At 56.5% G+C, this 7414-nt stretch overlaps 2 long non-coding RNA genes across 2 annotated transcripts; both read right to left on the bottom strand.

The window, feature by feature from the left end:
• Positions 1-589: 589 nt before the first annotated feature.
• Positions 590-3631, bottom strand: LOC126636008 (uncharacterized). The gene is made up of 3 exons (XR_007627871.1): positions 3600-3631; positions 2163-2375; positions 590-689 (listed from the first exon to the last, which is right to left on the bottom strand). It is a non-coding gene; the product is annotated as an uncharacterized LOC126636008 (long non-coding RNA).
• Positions 3632-7066, bottom strand: LOC126636007 (uncharacterized). The gene is made up of 4 exons (XR_007627870.1): positions 6952-7066; positions 5898-6099; positions 4469-4609; positions 3632-3700 (listed from the first exon to the last, which is right to left on the bottom strand). It is a non-coding gene; the product is annotated as an uncharacterized LOC126636007 (long non-coding RNA).
• Positions 7067-7414: the final 348 nt, after the last annotated feature.

Here is a 7414-nt window from a genome sequence, read left to right as displayed (position 1 = left end):
CAGCCCCCTGTCCCTCAGGGTTTATTTTGGGTCTGGGGGTCCACAATCAGGACTCAGGATGATGGGGATGATTTTGGAGGGTCTGGGAGGCTCTGGGGGTCTCACTCCCCATCCCCATTTTGGGGTCTCTCCCCCTCTGGGCCCTCTCCCACCCCCTGTCCCTCAGGGTTTATTTTGGGTCTGGGGGTCCCCTGACCTCAGGGATGATTTTGGGGGTCTGGGAGGGGTCTCACTCCCCATCCCCATTTTGGGGTCTCTCCCCCTCTGGGCCCTCTCCCACCCCCTGTCCCTCAGGGTTTATTTTGGGTCTGGGGGTCCCATGACCTCAGGGATGATTTTGGGGGATCTGGGGGGTCTAGAGGGTTTCACTCCCCATCCCCATTTTGGGGTCTCTCCCCCTCTGGGCCCTCTCCCACCCCCTGTCCCTCAGGAACTGCTCCAGGCGGAGCCTCCTCAGGACCCCCTCCCGAGGGGTCCCGGCGCAGCTCGGCCAGGTGGGGGCTGCCAAAAACACCAAAACCACCCAAATGAGGGGGGTCAGAGGTCCCCGAGGGGTTTTGGGGGTTTTGGGGGTCGGGGGGTCACTGACCCAGCTCTGAGGCGATGGAGACCCTGGTGGGGAGGGGGCCCCCAGGCCGAGTCAGGACGCGGCTCCCGCTGCGGTGCCGGGCCAGGAGCAGCCACGAGCCCTGGGGGAAAAGGAGAAATTTGGGGGTCAGGGGTCTGGGGTCCCAAAATATTTAGGGGGTGTTGAGAAAGTTCTGGAGAAATTTGGGAGGGATTTGAGGGGGTTTGGGGGGATTTGAGGGGATTTGGGGGATTTGAGGGGATTTGGGGGTTGAGGGGGATTTGTGGGGATTTGTGGGGTCCCAAAAATCTTTGGGGGTCCCTGAACCTCCTGGGGGATTTTGGGGGATTTGAGGGTTTGGGGATTTGGGGGCTTTGGGGAGTTTTGGGGGTTTGGGGGTCCTGGGTCCCGTTAGTCGGTGCTGGGCCAGGAGGCGGCCACGAAGCCCTGGGGGGAAAGGGGGAAATTTGGGGAGTCAGGGAGGTCTGGGGGTCCCAAAATCCTTGGGGGTCCCCAAAATCATTGGGAGGTGTTGAGAAAGTTTGGAGAAAATTTGGGGGGAATTTGAAGGGGTTTTGGGGAGTTTGGGGGGGATTTGAGAGGATTTTGGGGGGATAAAAGAGGGATTTGGGGGAATTTGGGGGAAGGCTTGCAAGGAATTTGGGGGGGTTTGGGGGTCCTAAAATATTTTGGGATGGATTTGGGGGATCCCTGAACCCTTTGGGAGGGATTTGGGGGCAATTTGGCCTGGGGGGGGCACAGTGGGGGGACCCCAAAACCCCCAAACCCCCTCCCGAAAAGGCGATTGTGGACTCAAAAATGGGATTTTTGACCCCAAAAAATGGGATTTTTGATCCTGAAAAGTGGAATTTTTTCCCCAAATTTTTTTGGGTTTTTTTCTCACTTTGAGCTTTTTCAGGAGTCGTTTCCTGACCCGGGGGGGGACGTGGGGGGACCCCAAAACCCCCCCAAAAAATGGGATTTTTGAGCCCAAAAAACGAGATTTTTAACCCCAAAATTTGGAATTTTTCCTCCCAAAATTCAGAATTTTTTCCCCAAAATTTTTTTTGGGTTGTTTCTCTCACCTTGAGCTTTTTGAGGAGTCGTTTCCTGACCCGGGGGGGGACCCCAAAACCCCCCCAAAAATGGGATTTTTGACCTCAAAATTTGGAATTTTTCCCCCAAATTCAGGATTTTTGACCCCAAAATTCAGAATTTTTGCCCCAAAATTTTTTTTGGGTTTTTTTTCTCACCTTGAGCTTTTTGAGGAGTCGTTTCCTGACCCGGGGGGGGACCCCAAAACCCCCCAAAAATGGGATTTTTGACCCCAAAAATGGGATTTTTGGCCTCAAAATGTGGAATTTTTTCCCCAAAACTTAGAATTTTTTCTCCAATTTTTTTTGGGGTGTTTTTTCTCACTTTGAGCTTTTTGAGGAGTCGTTTCCTGACCCGGGGGGGGACGTGGGGGGACCCCAAAACCCCCCCAAAATGGGATTTTTGACCTCAAAATTTGGAATTTTTTCCCCAAAATTTGGAATTTTTTCCCCAAAATTTGGATTTTTCCCCCCAAATTTTTTTGGGGTGTTTCTCTCACCTTGAGCTTTTTGAGGAGTCGTTTCCTGACCCGGGGGGGGACGTGGGGGGACCCCAGGAGGGCATCCCAGAGGCGGCTCCCGGGGGGGCTCCGGGCCAGGCCCAGCAGGGCCGGGGGGGGAAGGGCCTGGAGACCCCCCAGGACCCCCCGGGGGGGGACCCCGAAATGGAGCAGCTCCTGCAGGGCCAGGGACCCCCACAATGACAGGGGCAGCTGGGGGAAAAATGGGGGAAATTGGGGAGAAAATGGGGAAAAATGGAGAAAAAAAGTAAAAAATGGGGAAATTGGGAGAAAATGGGAAAAAATGGGGGAAATGGGGGAGAAATGGGGAAAAATGGGGGGAATGAGGGGAAAATGGGGGGAAAATGGCAAAAATGAGGGAAATGGGGGAGAGAAATGGGGAAAAATGGGGAAAAATGGGGAAAATTGGGGAAAATGGGGAAAAAATGGAGGGGAAAATGGGGAAAATGGGGGAAAATGGGAAAAATGGGAAATGGGGAAAATGGGGGGGAAAATGGGGAAAATGGGGGGGAAAAATGGGAAAAAAATGGGGGGAAAATGGGGGGGAGAAATGGGGAAAAATGGGGGGAAATTGGGGAAAAATGGGGAAAAATGGGGGAAATTGGGGAAATAATGGGGGAAATCAGGGAAAAATGGGGGGGAATTGGGGAAAAAATGGGGGAAATTGGGGAAAAATGGGGGAAAAATAGGAGGGAAATGGGAGGGAGAAATGAGGAAAAATGGGGGGGAAAATAGGGGAGAAATTGGGGAAACAATGGGGGGAAAATGAGGGATAGAAATAGGAAAAAATGGGGAAAAATGGGGGAAAATAAGGGGGAAATGAAAAAAAACATGGGAAAAATGAGGAAAAATAGAGGGAAATCGAGGAAAAACGAGGGAAATTGGGGAGAAAATGGGGGGAAATTGGGGAAAAAAGGGGAAATTTGTGAATAAAGAAAAAAAATGAAGAAAAATGGGGCAGATTTGGGGAAGAAATGGGGGAAAACGGGAAAAGGGGGAAAATCGGGGGAAAAGAAGGAAAATTGGGGAATTGGGGAAAAAGGGAAATGGGAGGAAATCAAAGGAAAGGGGTGACAAAAAGAAAAAAAATTTAAAAAAAGAGAAAAAAGCATAAAAAGCTCCACCCTCTCTTGATAAGCCCCGCCCCTTTCATTAAAACCCTGCCCTCAGCCCCACATTTTCCTCAAGCCCCTCCCCTCTCCCCTCAGGCCACGCCCCCTCCTCTTCAGACCCCTCCCCTCCTCCTTTCTCAGCCCCTCCCCCTCAAGCCCCTCCCTTTTCCCCTTAAGCCCCACCCCTTTTATTAGGCCCCTCCCCCTCCTCTTAAACCCCTCCCCTTTTCTCATCCCTCCCTCTTTCCATACGCCCCACCCCTTCCATCAGGCCCCTCCCTTTTCCCCTGGCCCCTCCCCTCACCTCTGGCCCCGCCTCCTGCTGTCCCCGCCCCCAGGGGCGGAGCTGAGCCAGGGCGCGCAGGCATTGGCTGCGGCGCTAGAGGGGTCCCAGCAGTCCAGAGCCTATTGGACGGTAGGAAAAAGGGGCGGGGCTTAGCAAAAAGGGGCGTGGTTCAGAAAAGGGGTGGGGCTTATCAGCAGAGGATGGGGCTTAATATTCATGAAGGGGTGGGGCTTATAAGGGTGAGGGTTGCACAAGGGGGTGGGGCCAGACAAGAGGGTGTGGCTTGAGGACAAAGGGGTGGGGTTTAGCCCGAGGGGAGGGGCTTACAAGTGGGAGGGGTTATAAGGGGTGGGGCTTAACACAAGGGGTGGAGCTTAATACAAAGGGGGTGGGGCTTATCCTGCCTAGAGGAGGAGCAATAAGGGGCGTGGCTTGTCAAGAAGGGTGGGGCTTATCCCAAAGTGGGTGTGGTCATTGCCAAGTGGGTGTGACCTCAGAGATCAACAGGGCGGGGTTTGTGGTGAGGGGTGGGGCATAAAAGGGGTGGGTCTATTGCAAAGGGGGAGGAGCTATTCAAAAGAAGGTGTGGTCATAGTGAAGGGGTGTGGTTTGGGGACCAAGGGGGCGTGGTTTCCACCAAAGGGGGCGTGGTTTATACCAAAGGGGGTGGGGTTTAAACCAAAAGGGGTGTGGTTTGGGGACCCAAATGGGTGTGTTTCACCCAAAGGGGGCGTGGCTTAAACCAAAGGGGGTGTGGCTTATATAAAAGGGGGTGGGGGTTAAACCAAAAGAGGGTGGTTTATACAAAAGGGGGTGGGGTTTAAACCAAAAAGGGTGTGGTTTAAACCAAGGGGGCGTGGTTTCCCGCAAAGGGGGCGTGTCCCCACCTTGAGCAGCCATTGGAGGGCGGGGCCCTGGAGCCGGGGGTGCCTCCGGGCGGCCCCGAGCAGGGCGGTGACCACCCCGGGGTGGCCCCGGGCCAGCGGCTCCCCCAGGGCGGGGCCCAGCTCCAACAGCACCTCCTCCACCTGGGGGGGGAGGGGGAAAAGGGGGCGTGGCCAGGCGGGGACACGCCCACTCGGCCGAGCCACGCCCCCCCCACACACTCACAGCCAATCAAATCTTTGTATTAAGCCATGCCCACCTCTTATGGCCACACCCAATCAGGCCCCGCCCACCGTGCTGATTTTAGCCACGCCCCCTCTCTGCATTAGGCCATGCCCATCCCCACTGACCACACCCCTTTTAGCCCCAACCCTCTCCTCTCTGGCCACACCCACTCACTGCTTTAACCACACCCACGCCCCTTTAGCCCCACCCACCCAATTAGCCCCACCCTTCCTCATTAAGCCCCACCCATTACCCCATTTTAAGCTCCGCTCTCTTAAGCCCCACCCACATAACCACCCTTTTTGCTCCACCCACTCCTTTAACCCCACCCCTTAATCCACAACCCCTTTGGCCCCGCCCTTCCCAGCCAAGCCCCACCCATCCCTTCCCATTAAGCTCCGCCCTTCCCATTCTAATTAAGCCCCACCCACCCACTCCATCAAGCCCCACCCACTGTTTGGCCCCACCCCTTTATTTTGTGCCCCACCCTCCATTTGTCCCCACCCACCCCAGTGCAACACCCCTTTATGCCCCACCCCTTCCCTCTAAGCCACACCCATCTCGTTAACCCCACCCACCATCATTAAGCCCTGCCCACGTGACCACCCCCCTTTAGCCCCACCTACTCTATCAAGCCCCACCCACTGCTTTGGCCCCACCCCTTTATTTTAAGCGCCACCCTTCCCTCTAAGCTACACCTACCTCATTAACTCCACCTATTCTAATTAAGCCCCACCCATGTGACCACAGCCCTTTAGCCCCACCTACTCCACCAAGCCACACCCACTGTTTGGCCCCACCCCTTTTATTTTGAGCCCCACCCACCCCAGGGCCACACCCCTTTATGCCCCGCACCTTCCCTCTAAGCCACACCTACCTCATTAACCCCACCCATTCTAATTAAGCCCCGCCCATGTGACCACATCCCTTTAGGCCCACCCACTCCATCAAGCCACACCCACTGCTTTGGCCCCACCCCTTTATTTTAAGCCCCACCCCTTCCATCTAAGCCACACCTTCCTCATTAGCCCCACCCATTCTAATTAAGCCCTGCCCATGTGCCCACACCCCTTTAGCCCCACCCACTCCACCAAGCCCCACCCCTTCAACCCACACCCTCCTTAACCCCGCCCCTCCCAGCCAAGCCCCACCCACCCCTACGACCCACCCCACTAAGCTCCGCCCCTTGAATTAAACCCCGCCTACCACATCCTCGGGGGCGTGGCCGAGGAGCCTCTGCAGGCCATGATTGGCCACCCTGTGGGAGGCCACGCCCCTCAGGTGCCCCCTCAGGTGCTCCCGGAAGAGGCCCCGGATTTGGGGGGGGTCCAGGACCCCCAGGGCGGCCTCCACCAATCGGCTGCGCTCGGGGTCCTGCAGGGCCCCCAGCAGCCCCCGGGGGGCGGGGCTTCCTCGGGGACACGCCCACCAAGGGCGGGGAGGGGCCGGCCAATCGGGAGCGAGGAGGGAAAACCACCAGCCAATCGGGAAATGGGGGGAGAGAGAGGCAGCCAATCAGCAAACAGGGGGTTAAAGGGGGCGGCCAATGGGGGGAAAGGGGGTGGGGAGCAGCGGCCAATCAGGAAACGGGGGTTGGGAGGGTCGGCCAATGAGGAATGGGGGTGAGGGGGCAGTGGCCAATCAGCACGCGGCATGTGGGAGCAACGACCAATCGGGAAGCAGGGGGTGAGAAGCAGCAGCCAATCAAGACAAAGGATCACAGAGTGGTGACCAATCAGAAAAGGGGGTTTAGAAGCATCAGCCAATCAGCAGAGAGAGTTGAGGAGTAGCGGCCAATCAGCACAAAGGGTCACAGAGCAGCGGCCAATCAGAAAACGGGGTTTAGGAGCACCAGGCAATCAGCATAAAGCGCCACAGAGCACCAGCCAATCACAAAACAGGGTTTAGGAACAGCAGCCAATCAGCACACAGGCTTTAGAAGCAGAAAATGAGGTTTAGAAGCACAAGCCAATCAGATCAAAGGGTCAGAAAACAGCAACCAATCACAAAAAAGGGGGACTCAGGCAGCCCAACCAATCAGAAAATGGAAGGTTGGGACCGCCAGCCAATCAGAAAATGGCGGCTCAAACCGCCAGCCAATCAGAAAGCAAGAGCTCAAACCGCCAGCCAATCAGAAAGCAGGAGCTCAAACCGCCAACCAGAGAGCAGCAGTTCAGAGTGCCAGCCAATCAGAGAGCAGCGTGCGGGAGTAGCGACCAATCAGGAGGCAGCTGGGTAGAAACAGCCAATGGGAGCTCACCTGTCAGGGTGGGCGGGGTCTGGCTGGGTGAGGCAGCCAATGAGGGCGCGGCAGAGGCGGGCGCAGGCCCCTGATTGGCTGTGGTGCAGGGCCTGGAGCGCCCCTGCAGGCAGAGGCCCAGCACAGGCGGGGACAGCAGAGCTAGGGGGGAGAAAGGGGGGTCAGGGGGATTTTGGGGGTCTGGGGGATTGGGGGGTCTGGGGAGTTTGGGGGGTCATGGGGGGGATTTTGGGGGGTCTGGGGGGATTTGGAAAGATTGAGGGGATTTTGGGGGGGTCTGGGGGGATTTGGGGGAATTTGGGGGTCTGGGGGATTGGGGGAAATTTGGGGGGGGTCTGGGGGGATTTTGGGGATTTGGGAAAGATTGAGGGGATTTTGGGGGGGTCAGGGGGGGATTGAGGGGATTTTGGGGGTTCTGCGGGTATTTGGGGGGGCTGAGGTGATTTTGGGGTGATTTAAGGTG

Source organism: Myiozetetes cayanensis, unplaced genomic scaffold (genome assembly GCF_022539395.1).
Source record: "Myiozetetes cayanensis isolate MyiCay16 unplaced genomic scaffold, myiCay2020 scf1294, whole genome shotgun sequence".
NCBI classification, from domain to species: Eukaryota; Metazoa; Chordata; class Aves; order Passeriformes; family Tyrannidae; genus Myiozetetes; species Myiozetetes cayanensis.
The sequence above is the reverse complement of the archived record's forward strand: the minus strand, read 5'-3'. Positions and strand labels throughout refer to the sequence as shown.